A 25,138-nucleotide genomic window follows, 5' to 3' on the forward strand; every position below is an offset into this window, starting at 1 on the left:
CCTCAGAAAGAAAATTTTATATCACGTATTTATATATTTATACATTTTTCTACTGTACTTAAGGATGTTCCAACTTATTTTATTAATAATATAGTTTATTTTTAATATTTGTTGCAACTTAAATCATTAGAGAATATATGGCTTTCAGAAGACAAGACATTAAATTAAAATAAGAATACTAAATGAGTGTTGTGGCTTTTATGAAGCACTTTCAAGCCTGTCTAAATTAATAAAATACTAAGTGAATTAATACTACAAAAGAAACTTTTATCACTGATAATTTAAAATATTAATGTGAATACTTAACAGGTCAAGACTTTTACATTAATCAAAGACACATTATAATAACAGTTAGAATGAACATTCTCCTATCAGCAAGGTTTTCATGTCAGGTAATTTCTCCCATTTTTTCCCTGATAAGCATAAAAGAATGTTTCTCTCCTTGAATTCCTGAGGAACAAAAAGTAATCTGTTCTTCTTGAGATAGGGTGGTATTAACTGCTTCTCTGAACAGAACATTTGGCATAATATGTTTCCTTAAGAGTTGAGTCAAGTAAGCAGTTAGTTAGGAGGGGGAATTCTCACAGATACACTGAATTCTCACATGGCTGTATAGCCCAGTGAATCTCGGGTGTTTTATGTGTATAGAGGCTGTGGGTAGGAGGTTAACAGCTAGGCTTTCAATAATAAATAATTTTATATTTTAGGCCAAGTGCAGTGGCTCGCCCCTGTAATCCCAGCACTTTGGGAGGCCGAGGCAGGTGCATCATGAGGTCAAGAGATTGAGACCATCCTGGCCAACGTAGTGAAACCCCGTCTCTACTGAAAATACAAAAATTAGCTGGGCGTGGTGGCACACCCTGTAGTCCCAGCTACTCCGGAGGCTGAGGCAGGAGAATTGCTTGAATCCAAGAGGCAGAGGTTGCAGTGAGCCGAGATCACGCCACTGCACTCTAGTCTGCCAATAGAGCGAGACTCCATCTCAAAAAAAAGAATAATTTGACATTTTAAAAACTCACAATTTTTAAGCTTCCAAATTTGATTTGGAATTCAGTTAGTGTTATTAAAAATAAATCCTTCACTAAATAAGTTTCCCCCCTTTTCCTTGTTTTTTAGTTGTAAAATTTTTCTCCTGCCTTCTCATCTTATGCTAAAAGTTGTAAGACTTAAATGGAATGTTCACAAACCAGATCTATTAACATCATGAGGAGCGTAACATGTCCACTGGCTAAGCACAACAGAAATGTACACATTCTGTATCGCTGAATAAAGGTCAGGAAGAGTCTATACCTGACCTTGGCTAAAGACCAAATACATAGCTCTCTGTCCAGGACCCTCAGGAGTGATTGGTTACAGTCTACAGAGAATTAAAAAGAAGTTGGTTCCCCTTCCCATTGTAGCCTGATCTCTGGCATCTTTTGCCTTTGGTGCAGAGTTCAAAAATACTCACAAGATGAATCCAGGACCAGCAACACATTTAGGAAATATTAGTCACGTGAGAATCTGGAGTCAAATAACTCCTTGAAAATGGTTTAGCAATTCCCTGCAATGGTAATGGAAAGACTACATGAAAGTAGCAAGGAAAGAAGTCAGGCTGTCACTCACCATTCACCTGGAGTTGAGGTGTCCCAAGCAGAAGAACCACAACAGAAAGGAAGAAACAACTTGCCTTCAGCACCAGATACAGACTCACTGACTTCAAGGAAAAGCCCAACAGAAAGAATCAATACTGACTCAAAGATGGTAAATAGAGTGTGAGAAAAGACATGGGGTTATGCTGTATAGCAAATAACAAAGGTAAGGACTAGTTGCCCTGGGCGTGGCTGTCCGGTTGAGGGAAGAGAAGAAGGAGCAAGAAGGCAGAACTCAAGCATTAGCATAGAACAATGCCTGGGTTGCCTGGTAAATGAAATCGGGAAGCCAAAGGCATTTTTTATACTAGAACAAATCAACCCTAAAGAACAAAGAGAGGAAGAGAAGTTCAGTGTATGCCCCCACTTGCTGGGTTATGAGAGACAATCACTGGCAGGTTGCTGTGACACAGTTATGGGCCTAAAGCTCAGTAAGGTAGATAGATTCAGAACCTGGTAGTGGTGCCCAGACAAACAGTGACAAAGTGTTTTTCATTTCAATTAGAAGATAGAATACAAAATTGTGGCGTCAAAAGGAATCTTACAGATCACTGATCTACCACTCTAATTTTTCAAAAAAAGTAAAGTTCAAGAAAAAATGACTGGCTATGGTTTAATAAAGGTACTTACTAGCAAAACTATTTACAGTACTCATGATTTTGGCCTAGTGCTTTTAGGGAAATTATTGTAGCTCAGCAGGGGAAAGGTATTTCAGTGCTGACTGCATTTACATCCTTCCTTTCTACATTCAATAAATACCCATTGAATAAGTACCAGGAAATAGGATAGATCCTGGTATATTTCCTGGGAAACTGCAGAAGATACGTGTGGTAGTGGCAGCAAGCTTGACAAAAGGCAAAATATTGAGATTAGTCAACTAAAATTATAAAACACGAAGTACCCATTACAAGATTAGGAGGAACTTTTGATATTAAAATTGGAACAGTGTGTACAAATATCAGATACCAAAAGAATCATTGGCTAACAAAAACAAGAGGGTGAAGGCCAGAAAAGGGGACCTGAGTCATTTACTCAAACTTTTGGAACTTCTGCAATACAGAACAAAACATGGGTTGATCAAGGCGCTGCAGCTTGCAAATAGTCCTCTGTGGGTCACTCTTTCTCTATCTCAACAAGAAGTAGGGGGAAAAGAAATGTACATTCTCTGCAAAAACTGTGATTCCTAGAAGTCAGAAACAGCTGACAGTTTTCATTTATTGCAAGAGAACATTTATTCTTATGATAAGGTTTTCTGGAGGCAAAACATTTAGTGAGCACACATATCCAGCTATTTCAGGATGTCTAGATTTAAATGAGTTTGAGAAAAGGTATGTGACAATTGGGAAACAGAAAAATAAAAGCAGCTTCCACAAAGATTAAAACTAACTTTTAAAAAATGAGGGTCATCAGGGTTTTTTTTTTTTTTTGAGACGGAGTCTCGCTCTGTCGCCCAGGCTGGAGTGCAGTGGCGCAATCTCGGCTCACTGCAAGCTCCGCCTCCCGGGTTCACGCCATTCTCCTGCCTCAGCCTCTCCGAGTAGCTGGGACTACAGGCGCCCGCCACCACGCCCGGCTAATTTTTTGTATTTTTAGTAGAGACGGGGTTTCACCGTGGTCTCGATCTCCTGACCTCGTGATCCGCCCGCCTCGGCCTCCCAAAGTGCTGGGATTACAAGCGTGAGCCACTGTGCCCGGCCCATCAGGGTTTTTGTTAAGATGATGTTTACAGGCAAACTAAAAAATCTTTTCCATTTTTAAACTTCTGCTCGGATATAGTCATATTCATGCAAAGTATCATTCCTAAAGATATGGTGAATATATTAAACAAAAATCTAGTAATTTTAAAGAACTATAGGGGCCAGAGAGAGAGAATACTTACATTCTGTTAGTGGGAGTATAAAATGTAACAAGTTCTATGGAAATCCACGTGGCATTATCTTGTGGAATTTCAGGTTGGGCATATCCTATCACCTAACAATTCAACTCCTGAACATATATCCTGAGGAAATAATATGTACATAAAGAGGGCATATACAGGACTCAGGAACTTTTCCTCTGCTGCTTTATTTCCAATGACAAAAAGAAAAGAAAAGAAAAAGAAAAAGAAAAAGAAAAAGAAAAAGAAAGAGGCCAGGCGCAGTGGCTCACGCCTGTAATCCCAGCATTTTGGGAGGCCGAGGCGGGTGGATCACAAGGTCAGGAGATCGAGACCATCCTGGCTAACACGGTGAAACCCCATCTCTACTAAAAATACAAAAAATTAGCCGGGCATGGTGGTGGGCACCTGTAGTCCCAGCTACTTGGGAGACTGAGGCAGGAGGATGGCGTGAACCTGGGAGGCAGAGCTTGCAGTGAGCCGAGATGGCACCAATGCACTCCAGCCTGGGCGAGAGCACGAGACTCCATCTCAAAAAAAAAAAAAAAAAAAAGAAAAAGAAAGAAAGAAAGAAAGAAAGAAAGAAAAACAGCTTAAACAGCCATTAAAAGAAAGTAAATAAACTGTGGTATTTTCATACAATAAAAGATTATACATATATGACAATAAATGAATTACAAAGACAAGCAGGAATGAGTCATAAATACGATGTTGAGCAGGAAAAATAGTTGTTGCAGAAGAAAACATGTAGTATGTATTATTTATATAAAACTTAAAAACAGGCGAAATTTAATGTAGGGGGTACATAAGTATGAGAAAAACGACCAAGAAAAACACAGAAGTAATAAACTCAACATTAAGGATTGTGGTGAGGGGGTAAAGAGAGGCAATGGAATCTGGGTGGGGCACGCTGTGGGCTACAAAGAAACTGGTAATGTTCTATTCTCAAACTAGTGGTAGGTTCTCAGTTATTCGTGTTAATGTTATTCTTTGTACCTTATCTACGTAGTATAAATATTTTTGTGTAGAGTAGCAAAAAAAAATTATCACAGTTTAGATTCATCCTGATTCTAAAGATATGACTGCAGAATTATAAACACAGATAATGGTAGAGAAGGTAGCATAACAGGGTGCTGACTATAGTCACAACTTATTTCTCAAGTTAATAAAATTTTTTGTTTAAAGGCACATATTCAGCTTGCAGACCATAGGGACATACAGAGAGTCTAATTCACCATTTCTAATATCTAATTCAGTATTGTGACATTATACCTGTTATCACTGTGAAACACAGTTTTCTAGTATGCTTTATTAGCAGAAGGTATAAAGGATCATTAATATCCATGCACAATAAATATTCTTGTATCTATAGCATTTTCTGTATATACAAACATTCTTGTATATATAGCATTCTTACTTTTAAAAAGCTCTCAGAAATAACATATTTATTTAACAAACTATTTTAAACGTATTTTTAAGTATCCACGAGTAGCAAGTACCTAGCATGTACTCCGGACTCTTTGAGGTAAATATTTCCAGCATTAGTTTACACATGTGGAAATTGAGATTCAGCATCGTGAAGTAGATTGCCCAACGTTTAAAAGCTAGCATAGTTGGGATTCAAACCATATCCAACTCTGATATCCAAATGTGAAAAGCATGCATCTACTAGCTAGGACTGTCTAAAAATACAACAGCAAAAATAAATTTCTAATGCAAAAAAAAAAAAAAAAGAAACCCAGACTTGTTATATTTCAGCTTACTATTTCAGTTTATGTTATTTAGAATGCATCCCTGAATCATGTTCTAATGGTCTGTATCAATTTTATGTCATAGTACTTCTTTATTATTTCATATAATCACAATTTACACTTAAACCCTATAAATTCTAAAACTGGCAGCAGATACCAATTATGTTTATGGAAAGTCTCAACTTGGCTGTACTTCTTTTCATAACTGGAATTTCTCTAAGACTGGAAGTAAAGTTAGCTGCTGGGAGACTGAAACTTAGCACTTTCATTTCATTACCCCCCACCGTCAGGGATTCACTCACAGGGAAGCAAAAAGGCTTGCCAAGCCCCACAGAAATTACTCACTTCCACTCTCCCTTTCCTCATCTCTCTTCCAAATGTACTTCAAAACCTAATTTTTAACTCATGCAGGAAATCTGATTAATACCACTTGGCTTTCTCTACTCCATTAACCCTAGGCCCCATCAGCACACATAAAACACAATTCGTTTATATGATTATCTGTCAGCTTTTTAATTTGTCATTTTTTTTTCATTTGCATGTTTGTCTAGCCTGCAAGAACCACTGACAACAGTTTACAAATTTATTTCTTCTGTCCTGTGTCCTAACAAATTCTTCTTCCCCGAAAGGTCCACCAACTATGCTGTGTGAACAGTAGTCACTTAACAAATGCTGAATGACTTACTACAGTGGAACAATTCGCCTCTGGTATTTCTCAATATCCCAGTGAATCCTCCACATCTATAACATGCTGGAGATGATACCAGGTACTGCTAGAGGCTTGGGGTCTTCCTGAGGGTGCCTGGGACAAGAAAAACACAGAGAGAGACCAGAGACAGTCAGGAGAAACACAGAGAGAGGAAACATGGAAATAAACAGAGGACAGAAATAAAGAGTTGAGAGGAGCAAAAGAGTCCGAAGTTAACGGAGAGATTAAGCAGCCAGAGAAATCACAGACAGGGAGGAAGTTGGCAATCTGAACTTGGGTTTTGGTTTTGAAACCACATTTTTGGTTCTATTTACTCATGTAATAGGTGCCCTCATGTTACTAAATCTGTGATGCAGTCAACCATTTTGAAGTTATTGCCATGGTTTTTCTGAGCTTGTAACTTTACCTATTAAAATTCATCTTCACAGGGTTTCATCTTTGGAGATACATCTACACACACAATCCTCCAAACAACCCAGCTGTAAATAAGGAAGTATTTTTCCCAGTTTAGAAAATGAAGGTCAGAGAGGTAATGTGACTTGCCCAAGACACAAGCAAATAAATGATAATCGAGGCCCCCAAATTTTCTGATTCCAAAATCCACTGCTTTTTCTGGTATCCTATGTTGTCCCTAGTAGAATATTATAGAAATCCAAACTGGCTTTGTAAAATAAAATTCAAATAAACATAATTAAGGATAAAATTTTTCTATCTTATGGGACACTGAATTACTCAGGCTACTCACTAGGATATTTTTAAGATATACCATAAAAAAATAAATCTGCATAAAAATATCAGAATGATAAAAAAATTAAGAACAGAAATGAAATTAAGTGAACAGTCACTTCACAAAAAATTTTAAAAAGGGCTAGAATTAGTTTATTTGCTTCTACAACTTTGTAATTTCAGTCTTAATGATTCAACACATTTCAGCTAACTGGCAAGATAAACCGATGTTCTGCATTTCAATGAATTCTTAGAGCTAAGTACTAGTAAAGAACCGGTGCTCAAAACCACTTGTTCTCTCTTATAATGTCTCACCTAAAGTCTACACTGCAATCCAATTTCAGGGTACTTCATAGGGTAGAAATTATAAAATGTATTGCTCTTTGTATGCACGAGTATTCTCTTTTGAGGGGCACTTACACTCTTCTAAATAATCATGCCCTTTTAGTAACATTCAATAGAATTGCCAGAAAAGCTCCTTTGATAAAAGTACAAGCATGTTATTGGATTTTACTGCAAAATAGGACAATAAGAACACAAAGAAATTTCTATTCAACTGTGTATCAATATATTTTCCATCATGTTCAGCAATTTTTAAACCAGAAATTGTCAAATAAGGCCTAAAGTACAGTACTGCTCTGCCCTCTAGTGACTGGCTAGGTTTGTGAGCTACATGCTTTTTTTTTTTTTTTTTTTTTAAATGCTTTTTGCACAATACTGACGATTTTAAAAAATTACATGATGGCTTCTTTTTCATCATTTAAGAAGTGAACAAAAAGTACTGGTCAACTTTTAAAATATGAGTGGTATGAACACAATGCAGGAAAGAGACTAAAGTTGAAGAATTTCTTTTCATCAGGCCACCCAAGTATTGCAAACCAGAAAAAAATTTTAATATAAACTGTTCCAATCCTTACATCTTTATGAAATTTATTTGGAAAAGTCAAATAATTCCATTACAAATTTCTTTGTTAAAAACCTTAGAAATTTAACTTATAAATTCCAAATTAGTCAATTATATTATTTCAGAGTCTGAGATATCAGGATGAGTGATACTATATATATCACACACAGATGAACAATTTTCTACTAATTATAAAAGAGCAAAAATGCTTAATACAAAGCTATACTGAAGGTAATTTGCATTAATTGCTCAGGTGGTACTTGAGGATTTTCCTGAACCTCAGTGTCGTCATTAGAAAACTCACTATCACTTCCCTGATATGTGTGGAAACATTAATCAAGGATGCCAGTTAAGACAGAGCTATTACATAGAGATTCACCCTACTACTTCAATGAAGGGAATCTGTCATATTATACGTCCTTCTTAATTTCTCCTGCCATAAACCTCTTGCTAGGAACTGATGCATTTCTAGAACAGCATTTCTACTCTCACTAAACCCAGGGTACCACTTCTGTATCTACACACTTCTGTTAAAAATAAACAGTGCATTCATGCACATGAATGTAAAAGGATACCCAAACATATGAGGATAATCTACAGGCAGTGTGGTGGTGTGGTTAGGAGCACAAACCCTGCAGCCAGACAGCCTGAGTTTGAATTCCAGCTTTGCCACTTATTAGCAGCGTAACCTTGGGCAGATAATTTCACCTCTCTGTTGTTCAGTTTCCCCATCTAAAAAATGAGAAGAAAAAGAGGCGCCTAGCAGTAGTAAGTAATCGGTTATATCTTGATAGGTATTTGGGTGACACAGGTGTATGCATTTATCAAAATTCAGAAAATGTACTTTTAAGATGTGTGCATGCCAATGAATGTAGACTTACATCAAAAAATTATACATAAATATTGAACTCCAGTTAATATAAATATATAATATAAATGCTGAAGCATTTAGGGAGCTGTAGTGATATCTATATGTCCAGATGCATCAAAAATTAAGTTGAATTGATGAGGGATAGAGAGATGGAAAGATGACAGATATGTAATAAAATAAATATAATAAAATGTTAATGGCCAAATCTAGGTGGTATGTGAGTTTTATAATGAAATGTTGGGGGAAAATATGCCTACCTCTCATCAGACTGATGTGAAGATTAAATACATATAATACTATTAAATATAAAGAAGAATGCCTGACTTAATAATGGCATCTGACAATATGTTTATTTAAACAAATGAAAAGTAGTGATCTATTCTTTCCAAGTTGGTAGAAAAGGGGAGGAAAGTAATAAGGCACTGAGTTCCCAAACTGGGGTCAGTAGTTGCCATCAAAGGTGTTACAGGTCAAATTTCAGATACATCATAAAACTGCACAGACTAGGCAAAGAATATAGTCTTTGAAAGCAAGAATGAGCTGGATTTGAATCTCAGGTCTGTTTTTAACAAGTCAAGAAGCTCAGACAAGCTATTTAAATGTTCTGAGACTCAGTTCTCTCTTGTATAAGATGGGAATAATGACACCTACATTTACAGCTCACTGTGAAGACAAGGAAGAAAAATACACACACACACACACACACACACACACAGAAATTAGCACACAAAAGACAAATAACAGCTGTAGTTTTTAATCATTATAATCATCATTACTACCTAGGGCAAGTCTTGTTTATCTTTACCACCATTTTCTGAAGATGAAAACCAAAGTGACTATGTATCTCTTTCTTAGACTAAAAACTGCATACGTAGTTGGCCCAAATACTCCAAAGGGCTTTCTAAAGGATCTTTATTAAAAGAGCAGGCCTTATTTTAAGTTTCACTAAGTGTGAAAGAAGAGTCGACAATGACAGGAAATTCATTATTCATTCCTCTGTAATGCCAATTATAATAAATATAAGACTTACAAGTAAGGCATTTGAAAGTATGTTTGCTGATGGCATTTTAAAGAAAATCACTTCAGTGCATTTGAGGAAATGATATTAATACCTGGATGAGCTTTGATTTAAAATAGTCTAAGGTAACATATTTAAAGAATATTACAACTACCTTTATAGAAGATGAGTTCTATGCTCCGAGGGAGAGGATTTGTAAATCATTATGGATTACTCAATGAAGACAGTGACTCAACACATAGTTTCAGCTAAAAAGAAAATCAAGAACTTGGCACTCAGAGAAGGAATATTGGAAAGATTATACAACATGGCTACTTCCTTGACTGCTCTATAAAAACTGCTTTCTCCAAAGGTTATTCACCTGTGGATTACTAACTCAAGGAACTTTTTTCAGGCATTTAGATATCCCTGAATTTTCAATACTGTCAATCTTCAAAGTCTTCCCATCTTGCACAGCACTATTCTGCTTTTCCCACCACAGATCTGATTGGATTTCTTTCCTTTAGACTTCCCTTAACGAAGAATGGGTATTTTCAACAATTCCACTCTAGGCATATTATCTTTCACCAATTTTCAAAGTTTCAGCTCTTACCTCTCTCTTCTATTAAATCTATCCTCAGTCTGAATCTCTACCAAACCTCATCTCAAATTTATAACTACATCCTAAATATAATGCCAGGATATCCTGTGTGTTCAAATCCAATCCATCCCAAACTTCACCTCCCCCTCCCACAAATCAGTAATACTAGTAGCTCCTTACTTCTGATGGCAATATTAGCACTCTTGTGAACATCCACACTTAAATTAAAAACCTATCTTTGACTTTCTTTTAAATACCCTCTATTGCCTCCTTCCCTCTCTGTCCCTCTGCATCCCCAAAATGAGTTCAATCTATTGTTAAGTTCTGTAGATTAATAGTTTCTAAACTGGTTCAGGTGACAGATACCTAGAATTCATATTCGAGAAACACAGTGAAAGCTAAATTTACAATAACTAAACACACAAAACAGAGGCTAAATAGTAGTAGGAATCAAGTGTTTTAGAAAATTGTCATTGAAGGAATCCTTAAAACTAAGTATACATTAACTTTTGCCCTGTGAATGGGAAAGACTAGTTCTGTAACTTGGAATACTTCAGTCTAAAATATTTCAAGATCCAGAGTATAACCTTCATAATGTCTCTCATAATAGCCCCTTTTACAACTGTCAACACACTACCAGAAGAATGAATGTTTTCTTACCTAGGATAATAGTAAAGCCCCCTAAACCAGTCTTTCCAATGTCTACCTTTTTTTCCTTCTGTTCCATCTCATTTATATCAATCGCTCAAAAGTTTTCAGTGGCCCATATGCCTTTTGAGGGGGAAAAAAAAGTAAACTCACCTTAACATTCAAGACCCTCTTTACATCTCTGCCTTTGTACCAAAGTTTTCCGCTGTAACTTTACATGTATCCCATCCCACTGGCCCAAGTAGTCTATTCACCTTTCCACACTTCTGTTATTTCCTCTTCTTTATGAAGTCTTCCCTGATATCCTTAAGTGGGATTTAAGGTCTTCCTCAGAACTCGAAGTTTATTTGTGTATCTCCCTCTTTTGTGCCTAGACATTGCCTTATATTACCACATCCTGATCTTGACAGTGTGTAATGCACTGCCTTGCACATGATAATTAGTAAATATTTGTTAGCTATACATATGAACAGAAAATACATTATTTATCTTTAAAGAAAACATTTTTCCAGTGAGATCACTATAGGTTGTTCAAGTTCTAAAAAGACACAGAACAGAGTGGGAGAAAGATTAAAGAGGGATAATGATCCAGAGCACAAACTCTCACAAGCAGTCTGGAAAGGTTTAGATTTCTCAATATATATTAATAATGTTAAAAGTATACAATTAAAGTCTATAAAATCCATAGTGGTTATGGTTTGGATGTTTACATACTCAACAAGGAAAAGGGGAAATTGCTATAAAAGAACCACAGACACCTAACACATACACACTAAATAAGAAGCAGCTTTTAGAAGGAATCAAGGTATTTCATAGATGGTACTAAAATACCTTGAAAACAAGTTTAGATACATTAATTGTTGAGAGATATTCAAAATTAATACAAAATTGCTATTGATACACAGGACAGAGACCAAGCTGTATTGGTTTTTATGCTTATGTGCATGAAAATTATTAGAAAATAAATACTTTCACAGAACATTTCTGAAGATAAACAATATTTTTTTTTTCTCTTGGACCAATTACAAAATGTTAAACCACTAACTTGAAATGAAGGAAAATTTTGCATCTCTTTTCAAGTTTATGAATTAAATAACAGAATAAGATCATGGTTGAATGAGCTATTTAAATTTTTAAAATATTTATGTAGTTATCAGTGTGTAATATTTTTAAAAAATAGCACTTAGCAGGACATGGTGGCTCACGCCTGTAATCCCAGAACTTTGGGAGGCCAAGATGGGCGGATCATGAGGTCAGGAGATCGAGACCATCCTGGCTAACACGGTGAAACCCTCCATCTCCACTAAAAATACAAAAAATTAGCCAGGCGTGGTGGTGGGCGCCTGTAGTCCCAGCTACTTGGGAGGCTGAGGCAGGAGAATGGCGTGAATCCAGGAGGCGGAGCTTGCAGTGAGCCGAGATTGTGCCACTGCATTCCAGCCTGGGGGACAGAGCAAGACTCCGTCTCAAAATAAAATAAAATAAAATAAATTTAAAGAAACAGCCAGGTGTGGTGGCACATGCCTGAAGTCCTGGCTATTGGGAGGCTAAGGCAGGAGGATCACTTGAGCCCAGTAGTTCAAGGCTGTAGTGAGCTCTGATGAAACTACTGCACTCCAGCTTGGGCAAAAGAATGAGCCCTTATCTCTAAAAAAAAAAAAAAAAAAAAAATTAATTATCATACTTTAAATTCCCATACTTAGTGAATTCTCATTAAGAATCATACGATATCTCCTTGTTTTGTTCAAATAATTATAGTCTTTGAAGAAAATTATCTAGACTATATAAATTTGTTCTTATGCTTAAAAATTTACATAGTTTGGGCTGATAATCTTGTTAATACTAATAGCAGGTAGCAATAATATTCTTAAATAACTATAATCCACTGAATGACAAATGACTTATTTCCTAGTATTTTCATATGTTTGGGCTTTACTAAAATTGCAAAATTGGGGGAGGTACAATTAAAATAAAATCAAACTTCTATCACTTAACGATTGTACGGAAGATATTTTAAGAAATCCAACAATAAGAGTAAATGTTAATTTATTCTTTCCTAATGAAATCATCAGGAAAGCAAGTCCATCTTGTATTCAATAAAGATTTTCCCAACATAGTAAAAATGTACAGTTTGAAGCTGGACATTTCTCTTGCTGTGAATAGAGATAGTAATAAACATGAAATTAAATTTCAAAGACCAGTTAAAAAGCAAAAAAAGTTATAGATCATTTTTTACTTGCTGCCTATTTTAAGAACACATTTCCTTAATACTGCCTGCCATATGCTGGGTTGACATTATACCCTCTAGTACCTTTAATCCTTTAACAACTTTACGTGGCAGGTATTTGCCCCATTTCACATAAAGCTAAGTAACTTTACCACATCCCAGTTACGGTAAACAGCTGAGTTAGTTTAGTCTTGGGTCTATCTGACTCCACAGCCCATGTTTCTAAGAGATCACCCTACAGTTAAAAACAAACAAAAAAACAAAAACAAAACAGAACAAAAACATATTTTTTAAGTGATCCATTTAGATCTGTCTCCTATAAGGAAACCCTTAAGTTTCTGCCTATCCATATTAATATCTGGGAATCAATAGTGAGCATTTTGCAGCTGACAATCTAGAGGTAGGAATCAAGATCTTTATAAGTATTAGAAACTAAAAGTTCTAAAATATTTTTTCAGAGGCACATAATAAACTCCAATGTATAAAATATTCTATTATAGCAGAAAGCCAGTAAAAAAAAAAAATCTATAATTTTGCTGATTAGGGAAAAACTCATAAAAAGAGACATGATTGAAACACTTCTACTATCAATAAGATATAACAGCCTTATTAGAAAGATATATATTTTGTTCTCTAAAAAGTGAAACTCTAGGTGAATCATAAAGATAGACAACACCCAGCATTTTAACAGGAACTAAATTTTCAAACCTGAAAACTTTATGATTTATTTAAATGTTCACTTCACCAAATGAATTGAAAGATGATCTGTATGCTTCTGTCCTTCCAAATGGCCTGACAAAATGATTGCTATAAAAAGAGGTTTGGTATTTAAGGGGATTGACAATAGCTGCTGACTTCAAATTTTTCTTCATTAACTTTTATAATACACCTCTTTAATGATTTGGTAACTCTAACAATGCTGAAAACATAGTGGTATTCAAAAACTCTATTGAAGGCATGGATGGAGTTTCACGTCCATCCAGGTGCTACCTGCATGCACAGGAGGGTATATACTACTCTGCACATGGATACATCTCACATTTGATAGGTGTTACTTTTTCTCTTATTTGGCAATTCTTCAGTATAATTATTGTGGCACAACTTATTAGGACAATGCTCACCACATAAACAGTAGGCAGCTAAGCCCTCTTTAGAAGCCAGTTCCTCCACATCTGGCTGGCTCTCTCAGAAACCAGAGCATTCTAAGTGCCCATGGTAATGTTTAATACCCTAAAATGGAACATTTCTGTCATAAGGAGACGCTTGGTAATAAATTGCTTTACAGTAAATGTTAAGAACACTGAAATAATTGATAACTCATCTGTTTTATAAGAATAGTAATATAGCCACAGCAGAGACAGAACAACTGCAAATTAAGCAGGTTATACAAGATAATACAAAACAAACCCAATATTCTTGTCTATCAACTTCACAGATCAATTTGAATACAGCAATATCCTAAAAATACATCCCAGAACAAAACACCTATATGTTGACTTTAGTCAACCTTTCTGGTACACATTAACTGGAGCCAGGTATCACATTGCATCTCTTAAAGCCCAACATGAACCAAAGTGCCTGCCTTAAATCTCACAACCTTCACATGTACTCCACTCACAGGGTTGGAAAAGTACTTGTTAGAAGACTAATAAATCTTAACAAACACCTGCTGATTCAGTGTAAGCTACAAATGAGCCAACAGGTATAGATAAATTTTTTGTGGTTGCATTTTAAGCTCTCAGTCCACTAATATTTATTGATTATAAAACTAATGGCAAACTTAAAGGCACAAAGAGACCGTAATTTGGAAGAACATCCTCTCCTTGAACGAAGTCTGGGAAAAATTTCCAGGTAGACCAGGAGATGCTTATCAACACCAAGTTCAGTGGAATATAGGTTAATGAAACGTGAATTCCTGTAATACGCATTTATCACATGTTTACTGAGCAACTTCTATGTGCCAGACGCTACTTCTAAATTTTGGGAATACAGACATGCACAAAATAGACTTTCTAGTAAACTTTCTAATGTAAACAAGTCCTGTAGCATCTTGAAGAGGTTCTTGGAAAGAATTACACGTATACACTCATATATACATATGTTTATGTGTGTTTATAGAGAATATCCAGTAAATGAATATTTTACACTAAAATGTATGAAGATCCTGGGAGAAATGTTATGAGCAAGTTCCCCCCCTTAGATCCATTTATTTTCCTAGGAAAACACACGTCTCTATAATAGAGATCAGAGGGAATACAGACTTCAATATAAAAATACTTAATTGATCCAACACCTTTCAGAGTAGCATTAAATGCATGAAGCCATGCCTGAATATATTCATACTGTCCTCAACTAGTGAATTTCACGATCATTAGATTGATCTTCATGTTAAAAAGAAATACACAGGTAAAATTCCTTATATACAAGGTTTTTGAGTTTGAGTCATTTCATAAATAGCTTTTAGGGAAGACTGAAATCAACAGTGGACAAAACAATTAAACTGACAAACTGATTAAAATTATATCACTGCTGAATAGCATATCCTTTAGTCTATAAGTACACAGAAAAACTGATACATTTTACAAATGAATTTAAAATTATTTTTACATAAAAGTATTTGTCTAAAAGGTTTGTTTCCTTTTTTGATTATATTTTTTAGACAAATGCCAAATCACTAGAAACTAAAATTATTCTAGTGATGTAGAACACACAGAAACACATATGTACACACACAAAAAAATCGTCCAAAGAAGAAACAAAGAAAGTTCATTTGAGCCTATATCAATATCCCACAAGTTAATGCACTATTTACTCGGCACTAATCCCAAGCACCCATCAACTGACTTACCTAATAGAAAAAGAACTGCAAATTAAACTAAGCAGGTTATAAAACACTATATAATAGAAAGAAGTACTATACAGACATTGTATTTAGGTGTCCAAGGGAGAGAATTCAGTCATGGGTTCTTAGTTTCTGTTTCTGGTTGGACCAGTAAAGCCCCTTCCTCATCCCTCTTTTCTGCTTACTAGAGACAGAAACTAAAAACCATGGCTACAGGCTGCTAAAAGCCTAAAACAAAATAAAATAACAACAACAACAATAAAATAAGGCAGGTTGAGAAATTCAAGCATCCATTACCTAATTTAGAAGCTGATATCAGAGAAAAAAGGGGAAAAAAGAAAGAAGGCAGGTAAGGAGACAAGACAATAATTAAGTAGATCTATCAGACTTAGGACTCCCTGACTTCTGTTGGCATTATTTCAAATACACAATCTTTTTTTTGGTTTACCAAAAATCTTAAGTATATGCCATTTCCTTGTTTGCATTCTCAACTGATTCACAAAGTAAAAGAACATTGCCTTACAAAATGTGAACTGGCTTGATACAGTAAACAGAAACAGGTATAACCCAAAAGAGTAATTATCTTGTTCAACTTAATTTTCAAATACATTCCTAGTATTCCTAGATAACAATAAATACACATGGAAGTCAACTTTTACAATGATGTAATTCCTCCATTATATAAGTCACTTGAATTTTCAAGTTCCTAGACTTAAATCCTTCACTTGTAAAAACTTTATTTTCAAGGATGGTGACTTCAAAGTGGAAGAAACAGGAATTCAGTAATTTCAAACGTCTCCCTCCTCAAAAGTATCAAAGATATTTTTAGAATCTTAGAAGACTGTAACGAACCAGATATCTTGTTTATAGACTAAATCATGTAGAAAGTATTTTTTAAAACACTTTTACTTCATTCTTTGGTAAAGAAAAACAAAAACCTAGGTTATGGATGAAATTGTGTCCCGCTCCAAATTCATGTTGAAGCCCCAGTCCCCAGTGTGATGGGACAGGGCCTATAAAGAGGAAATAAAAGTTGAGCAAGGTCATATGGGTGGGGCCCTGATCCCAAAGAACTGGTGTACTTATGAGAACAGGAAGAGACACTAAAGCTCGCTGCCTACACAGAGGAAAGGCCATGTAAGGACACAGCAAAAAGTCAGCCCTTTCTGGCAGTACAAGCCAGCAAGACAGATCTCACTAGAAACCGACTTTTCCAGCATCTTAATCACTGACTTCTAGCCTCCAGAACTTTCAACTTAAAATAAATGTCTGTTGTTTAAACCACCGTTCTGACACCTTTTTTTATGTGTTACAGCAACACAAGCAAACTAGTGCAACCTCTAAAGATGAAGAATTTATATTTTTTTAGGTGGTTTTACTCTACCAATAATCCAGGTGAATAAGCAACTAATAGTTACAAAGATACTCCATTTATAAAGAGAAGAGCCTGGAACAATTTGAAGACTAATCCAGGCCCAAAAAAGCCATTTTTATACACATGTGCTATTTTAAAATTAAACAAATAAAGTAGTCATTTTAGAAAAAGCATAAGGCTTTGAATCATAAAAGATATTACTATGTTGTACTTGATTCTGAAAGTACAAGGGGACAATGTCAATAGAGAAGTTCTTTAAGGCAGTGGTCCCCATGTTTTTTTTAGCACCATGGACCAGTTTCATGGAAGACAATTTTTCCACGAATGGTAGGGGAGGTGGGAGGGATGGTTTGGGCATGAAACTGTTCCACCTCAGATCATCAGGCATTAGATTCTCATAAGGAGCATGCAACCTAGATCCCTCATATATGCAGTTCACAGTAGGGTTCAGGCTCCTACGAGAATCTAATGCCGCTGCTGATCTGACAGGAGGCAGAGCTCAGGTGGTTCTCAGCTCCTGCTATGCAACCTGGTTCCTAACAGGCCATGGACCAGTACCAGTCCGAGGCCCAGGAAGTCGGGGACCCCTGCTTTAAGGAGTCTAAATTAATTAAACCTTCACACTGGAGAACAGTACCATAAAAATCTTAAAATAGAAATGCCTATTTTTTCTGAAACCAAACAGTATTTCCTCTATATGAGGAAAAAAATTTCAGTAGCACCATTTTCTGTTCTTGTACCTTGCCTCAAGATTATATAAAATTTGATACTTTTTGCAACTTAATGCTGACCTTATTAATATACAGAGTAAAAGCCATAAAGTATATGAACTTTTGACCATCACTCTGTCCTTGGGACGTCTAAATTCTCAGTGGCAAGAAGTTAATTATTAGATCATGGGGTATCGCTTCTCGGCCTTTTGGCTAAGATCAAGTGTAGATCATGGGGTAACGAATATTTCTACAGGACTCACTCTTTCTCTCAGCAGTAAGGATAAAGCCACTTCCAATTTCCGGTAGAAGTAAAGAAGAATGCATAAGTTCTTATGCATTCAGGACAATTTTTTAAAAACCCTTGGCAGGTGTGTGGACATATGTGTTTAAAAACAAACACATTTTAGATATGCACTGTCAGATGTCTATCAGAGGTATGGTACAGGGTATCAAGATTCTTGAACTTTGATCACATCTTTCTTTTTCAAACTACTACTTCTTGAGTGCTTCTATGTGCCGGGGACTCTTTTCAGGCAATTAATCCAATTATCTCATTTAATTCTCACAATCCTACAAGGTAGAGATCATTATCCCTATACTACAATGAGAAAACAACATTTCAGAGAGGTCAAATATAATCACCCAAATGCTTTCAATTAAAAAATGCCAAAACTAGGATTTATCTGAATCCAAACCCATGTTTTGCTATAGTGTCTTGCCTTCTAACCTTATTTTTTTTTTTTTAAGATGCAGATATTGATATGGTTTGGTTCTGTGTCCCAACCCAAATCTCACCTTGAATTGTACTAATCCCCATGTCATGAGACGGACCTGGCAGGAGGTAACTGAATCATGGGGGTGGGTTTTCTTCTATGCCGTTCTTGTAATAGTGAATAAGTCGCAAGAGATCAGATGGTTTTATAAAGGGGAGTCCCCGTGCACATGCTTTCCTGCCTGCTGCCACGTAAGACGTGCCTTTGCTCTTCCTTCACCTTCTGCCATGATTGTGAGGCCTCCCAGCCATGTGAAACGGTGAGTCCATTAAACCTCTTTCCTTTATAAATTACCCAGTCTTGGGTATGTCTTTATTAGCAGCATAAGAACAGACTAATACAGATATCTAAGCATGTTCCTTACTCCCAATCTTAAGGAACTATAAACTATCACAAAGCATTGTTTATATACTACTGGATCTTTAAATCAACCATCTGAATCCACGCAAGTTTGATAATAATGTTTTTTAATATTGTGAGATGAATAAAACCACTATTGGCTGAGGAGTTCTATGTGCTAATAATTTTCTGGAAGATTTAAGAGATAATAATAATGCAAAAGTCACTGTATTGTAAATGTGACCTCAGGTGGAGTATCTTAGAAAACTCCCAGATGTAACTGTTAAGCTCCCTATGGTGTCTGCATTCTTCATCACCAGAATGATTCTTGAAATTGAACTTAAGTAGACAAAGGCATTTGGCTACCGTTATATCCAGTACAATTAATATATTACTACTGGAAAAAGCAAAGTACCCACTTCCTCATTCTCATCCTATATCAAATTAGATAATATCTGTCAAAGTTCTGTAACCTACTATACATAGGTAAAATAATTATTTTATTTAAGTATCATATTTCCTTTCTCTAATTCTGTATGCAAATTACAGAGGGTCCAGTTTGCAGTAATTTTTATTCATTTTAAAATTATCTATAAAAGGATAATGTAAGTCTATTATACATATTAGAAACTTTTGCTAAGTTTTAGGAGAAGTTGTAAGGTTCAAAACATCAAGAAACTCTTGAATTGTATCCTTAAAACTTGTCACTGACAATATTCCACATAACAATAAAAGGATTCATGGTCAAATAATTTGACACGTTAAACAGCTTAATTTACCGAAGAACTTCCTGGAATCTTTAATACATTATGTGCATTCTGTCTCTAAAAAAACAGTAGATGGTATTTTACAGATATAATAGTTAAAATACGTACTGTTTCTCCCTATCAGTCTTTCCCTATCCCCTCTTACAAGGCCACTCTCTCACATGATGCAGGTTTCACCCTGTGACATGCTCTAGCCAATTAAGTATGAGAGTTAATGACATGTGCCACTTCCAAGCAGCCTTGTTAAGAGTCATGGTTCCATCACTATTCTCTTTCCTCTTTCCTCTGCAAGACGTGTACATGCCAGAAAGACTGCTCCTTCAGCTTTGGTCCAGGAATGAAGAGGACACGGAGCAGAGTGGCAGGAGACTAATCAGGGACATGAACATAAATGAGAAATAAATGTTTACTACCATAAACCACTAAGATTTGGAGGCTCTTCTGATATTGAAATGTAATTGACTAAGTTGACTGATATGTTTCCCAGATTTATTGAACCCTGGCATCCTTTTGCCAAGTAACATCTTCTAGGATTTGTTTCCTCAATTACTCCTGGTTTTGTATGGCATCTTTTCTATTTCCCAGTTAACACTGTATTTAAGACGAGCATATAGGTCAGCTAGAAAGTATGCAGTCTTAGCCATCTTGACTAATTAGGCTTCCATTTTAAATTTTATCAGCAGTGTGAATTTCTGTCAATTTCTGCTTATAGTCAATAAAACATTCTATTGCAATAATCTGATTAACATTCAGAAATCACTGCTCAGATGGCTACTTAGTGAAGTCTGCCATGGTAATCTTGGTTCATTACTTAGTTTTTCTGAATAGGTCAGATAAAGTGTCCGGCTTTGCTTTTTGTGTATGTATTAATATTTAACAAATTCAGAATACTGCTACAAATTCCATTTTCTTTAAACCTCACCATACTCACCTCTCTTTTAGATTAGCAAATGAGAACATACTTGAAATTTCAGTATCAATTTTTGAAAATTCCATAGTCAATACTGCTGACTCAATAAAACCATAATTAACTGTATTCTGGCTGGCATTCTTAAATTCAGAATTTGTATTAATATTTGTAACAAGTGTGCCTTGAAGGATAGCACAGTGAAGAAGAAAAACAATAATTAAATTCCAATCTTCTCACTGGCATTAAGGTTCTGTTGTTGTTTAAATGCCCTATTATAAATACACATTCAAGTAAATCATATACATTTTACTATGTGTAAAATCCTAGACAATGACTTTTAGGAGACTGGTTCAGAGGCCTTATATTTATACTGACATCATAGACGCAACATTCAGTGATATAGTTACCAAAAGGGGAAGGTAGACACATAATCTAGACAGATGTAATAAGCTACCAAATATACGTTAAAATAGAAAAGGTTTTAGATTAATCTTAATTAAAAAGTTTAAGAATAAGTTCCTTTCCTGAAAACTATAACTAAACAATATTTACTATATTCGGTCTTATAAATCATCAGTTCACCATAAAGTATTCAGATACCAGTAAAGCAATATCACATCTGATTCCCAGATTGGGAAAACTCTATGCATTTAAGTAATTATTATTAAAACTAATTTTAAAATATTATTGCCATACATTAAAGTTAAAAAAATTTTTCCCCTAAAACAACAGCTTTGAAAATAACTAACATACAAAAGGACAGTTATAGTATCTGTGAGTTTCAGAGTTTTATATAATTTGGCACATGTATATATTTTAAAATCTCAACTTTTTCCTTCATTATGTGGTTTTCATATATAAAGTGGTTTCAAGATGCAGCTACACCCACCTCTATTATTCTTAACAGGTAAGAAAAACTCCATAATGCTTCAATACTGATTCACTTTTCAATTAAAGCCAACAGCAGTACAAAAAACAGCTTTTGGGGAATAGATCAATTTAATACCTATTTAGGTATATAACCTCTAAGTATCTAGGACTTTAGAAAACTGACTTTCACCAATAATGCACTACTGTGGAGAAATGAATCAGATTTTGAAACAGCTAGTTTTAACATTTTCATGATTTTAAAAGAAAACTTGACTTACTTCATAATGGAGATTAATAAAAGTCACACTTTAAAAAATAATAAAATTGACAAGAAAAAAATATCCAATGATCACATTTCCTTGATGAAGATAGACTATGGGGAAAAGTTGAGACCAGCTCTGACAGCACATAATTCTTGACTGCCTCACTGCTTCCAGGTAAGTAAGTAAGATGTACCTTCACAACAGCTCTTACCAGTCAAGTCAAGATTTTCCATTGTGATTTCAGTGGAACATCAGAACTTCCAGCTTCTGTGATGCAGTGGGATTCTGTGAAGGACCCATAGAAAAGTAGTTAAAATGGTGAGCCAGGAAGGCCTTTCAAATAAAGCTGACACTCATTCTCTTTAGCAAAATAATCTCCAAATAAAATGAATTACCAGCCAAACAATCAACATGAGGCAAATATCCTTATGCCAATGCTAGTTAGAGAAAGTGGCCTAAAGTGTTTATTTTCAATTTTAACAAAAAGTCACTAAAATTATTCAATGGAAATTCTGAGATTAAGGTTACACACACTAAGAATTAATCACGGGCAATAACTTCTTGGCCTTTTGGCTATAATTAAGTGTAGAATTACAGGCAAATCCCCTGGAAAAACATGGGGTTAAATCAACACCCTAACTAAATTCAAGTTATTTTAAATGACTGGCCCCACTCAACTAGATAAACTGTGATTCAGATATTAATACTTATGATTTGCCTTTTAAATATTTTAAAGTTAATAGGGCAAGATAGTAAAAATGAACAAACAAGAAAGCAGCCTGGGGTGAGGGGGACAAATAGAAAATAATTTTTATTTTTTAAAGATAAAGGATGAAGTAAATATAAGATCAAAATCAGTGAAATGGTATACATGTAAATTAAATGGAATATTTTATTTTAATAACCCTGCAGATATATATCCCTAAACCATATCATTTCTAAGAATTCAAAAGTTATCATTTATGTTTCTTTGTAAGACAAATTTAGGTTGCTTCAGTGGTGAAACTAAATCCACACTCAACTAAAAGAAGCAATTCCCTGCTCTAGGCAGATTATGACAATATATTTCTTCTTAATCTGTAAGCTACACACTGTAGAAACTGGATATCACTTTCTGGCTTATGGCTCTATCAATATACTATCAGTCATTTTATGGCTTAGCTTAAGTTTTTTTTTCTAATAAGCCACTATGATATGGAAGAACTGGCTCTTCACATTAAATATCAAAAATATGTAATGATTCATCTGAGTAATCCTATCTAGAATTAGATGACTCAGTTGCCACCCCGTGCTATTAACAAAAACAAAAGCTGGAAAGAATGAATAAAGTATTAATTGGTCTCATGTGGCTTCACACAAGATACTACTCATTCATCCATATTTTTTAAAACAAGGGCATAGATAAAAGAATAAATCCAGATCTTTGAAGCAAACTATAAAGGACACATATGAATACTTTCAAGTCAAATGTTTACGCTTTTACTACAGTTTAGGAAAGCAGCATGCCAATTCCAAACACTGATGAAATAAATAATATCCAAGTCTATTATCATCATAAAATAGGCAACATATAAATATCAAAAAATATTTTTAAAGAAAATCTCATACTATGACATTCGCATACTTTTCATATACATCTATGAAAGTATACAGAAGAACCATTAAATATTATGAAATAGATGAGTAAATATCATGAAGTAAATAACCGTAAATAAACGTCAAGTAAATAAACTGGTATAATCTAAAAATATATATAATTTGTACTGCCAAAATTAGGATAAGAAAGTCTACCACTAATTTTGACAGTGTGAGTTTCATTCTTATTTTGGTTTAAGGATTTTCTCTTTAAGAAGTGAATATATGCTATCTGAGAAATAAAATACCCTATACATCCCTATATACGTAGGTTCTTTCAGGAGCTCAAAGATAAACTCATTAATTTTCAGGTACCCTTGGAGATTTGTTTCTATTAATATAATTGAATATACTCCAAAAAGTTGACCATAATTGCACTTTGTCTTGATAACTGTTCAATAATTTATTACCCATGATGCAACTATCTATGGATAAAGTAGCAGAGGGGTGAGAGAGGAGATTGGCTATGCTTTGCCCAGTATGGGTTTTTTAACTCTCTTAAGGTAACGAAGGAATCATGGTAGACTTAAGAAGCCAGGAAATCAGCCACAGAGCAGACATCAGTTTCAAGGCTGAGGGTCCTGCCTGTGATGGACTGCCTTTGAGTTCTCTGAGAGCCAAGTAGAAACACTCCAAATTTTATCTGGCTATTACAAATGGCCACATGAGTAGCCTCAGAAAAGCAGTTGCAGCATAGGCTGGTCTGCATTTAAATCACTAGTATTTCAGAGAGTGTTCTGATTTGACGGAAATGAGTGGTCATGTGAGGTATCAGAAAGGCAGGTGGGCCAGCAGGGGGAAATGCCCTAAGTATGAGCACAACCCTATAGAACAGTGACTTGAATGTGCCCTGAGACCAACGCCTGGGCAGATCTTCATCTGAGCCACCTGGTACCTGTCTGTGCTCTCTGGGTCCCACTTTGGCTTACTTTCAACCCCCAATCACCCCCACAGAGCCTTGGCTTCCTGACTCCTGGTGATTAGCTCCACTGCCTCATTAGGAACTTGTCTTTCCCTTTTCAAGGCCTCTGCTTCCCACCCATGACACTGCACACCCCCCTCCCAGTCCTAGCCAGCACTGATCTGGCACAGCTCAGGATTCCCTCTGAGAAACTTCACAATGGCAGGTGGGACAGCCATGTATTAAATATTATTTGTCCCTTACAAACAGGGCATCTGACTTGGCATCTGAAAAACTTATCTTAAGATGTGGCCTAAACCACCACTGAAACATGCTGAAGCAACTGGCTTTTTGACACAGCTCTCACACTCCCCCTTGAGGTGCTGTTTTAAAAAGCTTTTTATACTAAAAAAGGTGAGGTGCTACCTCTTACAATGAGGCAGATTCCCAATTAGTGTTAATGTCCAGCATAACATTCAAAGGCACGTCATTGCAAAATCTCCTAGTATGCCAAAACTGTGTTTTGCACCCTGATGTCACTACTACCTAGTCAGTGCAGAAGGGACTCCGGGGTAACCATGTTGCCCACTTACACAGAAGAATATTTAATCCCCATGAATGACTGCTTTTCTGATGTTTTCATCAATTCTCTGGGTAATAGATTAAGCTTTAACTAACTCATTTTCATACATACCCCTAATTCAATCGAGCTCAATAAAAGTCATTCGGGACTGCAATTATTTGCTAAGGAACAATTACATTCAAATGAGAAAAAAAACTGCTGGGCATGATACCATGCATGGTACACA

General features: G+C 35.5%; 1 protein-coding gene and 1 pseudogene across 11 annotated transcripts in view; one reads left to right on the plus strand and one right to left on the minus strand.

The window, feature by feature from the left end:
• The window catches only part of BBX (BBX high mobility group box domain containing), a 295,180-nt gene that overhangs the window by 146,815 nt on the left and 123,227 nt on the right, over positions 1 to 25,138 (minus strand). For 9 of the 11 annotated variants that reach the window (XM_030801619.1, XM_003261768.4, XM_030801620.1 and 6 more), the window contains one exon: positions 22,005 to 22,078. The gene's annotated coding sequence lies outside the window, so the exon portion shown is untranslated. Of the gene's footprint in view, positions 1 to 5,943; positions 6,392 to 22,004; positions 22,079 to 25,138 lie in introns of those variants that run through there. The other 2 variants (XM_030801613.1, XM_030801616.1) reach the window with 2 other exon arrangements.
• Positions 18,062 to 18,274, plus strand: LOC115832223 (annotated as a pseudogene).

This window comes from Nomascus leucogenys, chromosome 21 (genome assembly GCF_006542625.1).
Source record: "Nomascus leucogenys isolate Asia chromosome 21, Asia_NLE_v1, whole genome shotgun sequence".
Classification (NCBI taxonomy): domain Eukaryota; kingdom Metazoa; phylum Chordata; class Mammalia; order Primates; family Hylobatidae; genus Nomascus; species Nomascus leucogenys.